The following is a 4,763-nucleotide window of genomic DNA, read 5'->3' on the forward strand; positions in this document are numbered from 1 at the left end:
TTGCAAGGTGATCTCATATATCTAACCTTGTCTCAACGTTTTCTGAAAGTCTTTGTCATTCATAAGACAACCATTAACTAGATATAAGTTTAAAAGATGAAGTTACAAGATACTCCAAATACTTATATCAATTATAAAGTTACTTGAACTACCACTGTTCATAGTATAACGAGCTTTTAACAGTTCATCACATAGATGAGACTACAAGACATATTGAATAGATTAAATCTTTGAAGTAGTATTGAAGGAAATAAAGTTATGATATATACTTCATTAAGTTCCGATATATATATCCACTATACATCTTCCTTATACAGTCCCTGAAAACCTCTGTCATGTAAAGTATGAACAGAGTTTGTAACATCCAATGAATTTTTGGAAGGGAAAAAGAACTGTGGCATAAACCCGATATCTTGCTGATCAGGCAAAGATACCAATAAGTAACCTTTTCTACTAGTAGATGGACGAATTCCCCACTGGTCTCACCCTGGTCGCAATAGGACCTTATGCTGGACTGCCACTCAGCCACTTACGCATTTGATGGACTCCCACTGAGCCACTTACACTATCATGACGCCCACTGAGCCATATGCTTATGCCGACTCGATAGATGGACTTACTTCCGACGTTGGGTAAGTAATCAATTCATTTACCAAAATAGCAACCTCGTTGTGAATATAAAATACACCACAGAGCCAGATCCCTCAGATTTTGAGCGAGTAAAATCCCCTTTAAAGGAAGATCTTAAATATAAAAATGAGTTTTGGGATCCGCTCTAACTTTTAAAAATCATTTTGAAGACTCGAAAACACTTTAAAGAAGTGTTTGGAGTAATGCTGATTTAATGAAGTAAATCAGTCCCAATATATTTAGAAAATATCTGAATATTATTATTTAAATAATATTCCCATAAAGAATAATCTTTATACAAATAATTGAAGTAGAAATTGTAAGACTTATACTTGAAATGAGTATTAAATAACCAAAGATATACTTATACGAAAGTACTATCTTTATTTGAATAATCGAAAATAAGTTTGGATTATCGAAACATCATTCTTTAATAGAATAAAGAATATTAGTAAATAATAAGCGGAGTCATAATACCTCGAATGAATATTATAATAATATTCATTAAATAAAATAACGGAGTCATACATCCTCAAATGAATATTCAATTAATAATCATTAATAATATAACTGAGTCATAAGCCCTCGAATGAATATTCGAAATAATATTCAATAATAAAATAAAGGAGTCATAGTCCTCGGATGAATATTCGAAATAATATTCGATAATAAAATAAAGGAGTCATAAGTCCTCGGATGAATATTCGAAATAATATTCAATAATAAAATAAAGGAGTCATAAGTCCTCGGACGAATATTCGAAATAATATTCAATAATAAAATAAAGTTAAAGTTATAGAATAAACCTTATTCGATTAATAGTTTTGAAAACTATAACCATATATATATAAAAATATATATATTATACTCGGGAACATCGACTCCCGGTTTAGAAATATGTTCACCTTTTGATCCCATATACTAAGGGTAAACCCAATACCGCTTATCTCTAGCATAGGTATTATGCAATTGTAAGCATTTTAACCAACAGATATATAATCCAAGAATATGAAACAGGCATGCAAATATACCATATCACATGCTACAATATATCGCAAAAATTTGCTAATAACAAATATGCATTTATCGCAAGATCATGCATATACACATATACATCACAACAACAGTATAACGGGTAGAAAACTTGCCTGAGCGACTGGGGGTGATTAATGGCTTGGGACGAGTCTGGTAACCTATAAACAACATGTGAGTTGGAATTAAACCAAAGTCACTTGTAAATCTATACTTTAATCAACTTAGACTCTAACGCTCGTTTTGCGCTCATTGATTCTCTTAAGTCACTCGAGTACCCTCGGCTCCACCATTTTTAATAAATTAACCATTACGAGTTTTAAGGCGATTCTTTCGCGAGTGTCTTACCAACTGCCTAACACACTTACCATAATTGTTTCATACATTAATTAACCCGTTTTGGTCTTTAACCTATGTTTCAAAGTAAGGCGAGGGGAAAAGTTTCGTTCGCGAAACGCCGTTACTTGAAACGGTCGTTTCTCCTAAACCGTGCATCGGTATCAAACGAACTACATATCAAAACGAAGCTCGTAACATGAGCTATCTAAACATGGCAATGGTCAACATCTAGCAGGGGGTTCTCGGGTCCTAATGTTATGAACAAAAGCAGTCTAAAGTAAATCGGACATTACGACGGCTATGTTTACGCGATTTCCCAAATTTAAACCATTCCAAAATCATCACAATTCAACCCCAATCCATTCATACAACCAAAGTCCATCCTTATCACATTATAACATCCCCAATAAATCCAATATTAACACTTATACTTATGCTTAAGCTTGAATTTAACTATACTTAAGTTCTTTTAACCAAAACAACAAGATTCACCATTCCATTTCACTACCACTCCAACCCAAACTCTAAACCACAAGCATTAAGCTACTATATCACCATAACAATCAAAATCATCTTATTATACAAAGGAATCTAGGGTTTGGAGATGATATACCTTCCTCGAAGTGGTGGGAGTAGCTAGGAAGCCCTAAGAAGCCTTGAGAAGTCTTAGGGATGCTTGGATCTTAAAGGAAAACTAGAAAAATCAAGTTAAAAACTTTGAAATCACTATTCATTGTCTTCTTCATTGATTTCTTGAAGAATATTGAGAAAGAATTGAAGGCTTAAACTCATAATATAGCCATATCTATGCATCAGGAACACTAGGGAATTATCTTACCAATTTAGGAGGCTTGGATCTTGGATTTTAAAAATTCTCCCTTTGAAATTGAAAAAAAGCTGAGAGCAACCTTAGTGAAGAGAAATATTTTGTGTTTTGTTTGATGAAAATGAAATGATTGGCTTGGTGGATGAAATTTTGTTTTTGTTTTGGTTAATTACCTTTTTAGCCTTAACTTTGTGTGGTTCTACTTCAACCACATCTCCTTCCTTCCCATGTCATGCTTATGTCATGCTATGATGTCATCTTCCCCTCCTTGTCCTCTTCTCATTGGTTGGGTGACATCATCCTCTCTAATCCCTTTGATTAACTTCCTAATTGTTTGCCTAATGACCGCTGATCTGTTATACGGTTCGCTTAACTTTCGTTTTCGTTTATCGTTTGAGGGATCATACCTGGGATCTTATTATTTGGGTTTCCTTAACCTTTCTCAATACATTATATTCCTTTTATGATCCTCTCTTATAATCCTTTAATTTAAATCATTTTTATCATGTTACCTTATACTCAATTCTTTCCGTATCTAGTGGATTTCCGGGAAAAATCAAAGTGTTCGGAATTGGATTCTGACGATCTTTACATGCACTTATATGTCATATAGAATACTAATAAAATCTCAGAATATCCATAACAGAATCCCTATATAGTGGGGCATGAAAAGTTTTCTCATTCAGCAAAAACACTATTCATAAGGGTTTCAAAAATTTCCAAAAATTGGGGTTATTACACTTTTGGCATGTGCTCTTGGCTGAGAGCTTTGTTCAATAGCCACATCCTTTTGGGAGGATGTAGCTAGAAGTGAGCTTTTGTCCTTTTTAAGCACTGCAGTTTGTTGGGAAACTGCAGTGTGGCTAGGCTGGGATTCACTTATCTCTCCAACCTTATCCTTGGGGTTTCTTTGATGTTCACCCCTTCCCTCACCTAACTGACCCTCCTTCACACTCCCCTCTTTGGCTTTGGTGGATTTTTCAACTGGTACCTTTTGAGAGATACCAGAGGGGGTTTTCTTTGACTTGGATTTAGAAATTACAGTTGTTTTGACAGCTTTGGTAGGCAACTGTTTGTTCATTGTCACAGTTGCCATAGCTACTCCTGAACTCAAAGAAATTGAGGAGATTGGAATAGTTGAGGGCATGGATGAACTTACCTTACTTACCTGAGGTGTCTGCATTACAGGAAAGTAGAACATTGGCACATCCCTATGATGGTTGGCTCTGTTCAAATCTGCAATGATTCTTCTCTCTTGAACCCAACAAGACAATTTGTTGTTTGGGTTCTCAAGTACAATCTCTTGACAAAGATGGTTAGCCAATAGCATGAAAAATCTAGCATAATATACATTCTTTCCCCTTTTGGCTTACTCACCTAGTTTAAAACCTACTCATACAAGACAAGGTCACTGAAATTGTAAAATTTATCTGTAATTAGCATGTATAGCATGTTAAGCATGGAGATGTTCACAGAATCAAAATTACTGATTTTTCCAGAGAAAACTTTAGTCACAACATCACACATGAAACTCCATTCCTCCTAAGACCTAATCTTCTAATATCACTTAGCTTAGTAGTAGGAAGTGCATAGTGCATGGAATTGAGCATATTGATAATATCAGTGTCATTGTGTGGTGAAGTTACATTATCATCAGGAATTTTGAAACATGCTTTTATCACATCACTATTGATACATAACTCATTACCTTTGATAGTTAGAGTGATGGTTTTGTCAGTAGAGTTGTAGATTGCAGTGGTCCACATCTCTTCAACAACTTCACAGAAAATTGTGGGTGATTCAAGCATGGCATAACTTAACTTGCAGTTCTTCATAAAGTCCATCATCTTGTGATAGTCTTCTGATTGCTGAATACCCTTATTGACCAAAGCAGTGAAGTTGTTCTTCTCATAAATGAACCCGATTTGAGACATAA

Source organism: Apium graveolens, unplaced genomic scaffold (assembly GCF_009905375.1).
Source record: "Apium graveolens cultivar Ventura unplaced genomic scaffold, ASM990537v1 ctg2456, whole genome shotgun sequence".
NCBI classification, from domain to species: Eukaryota; Viridiplantae; Streptophyta; class Magnoliopsida; order Apiales; family Apiaceae; genus Apium; species Apium graveolens.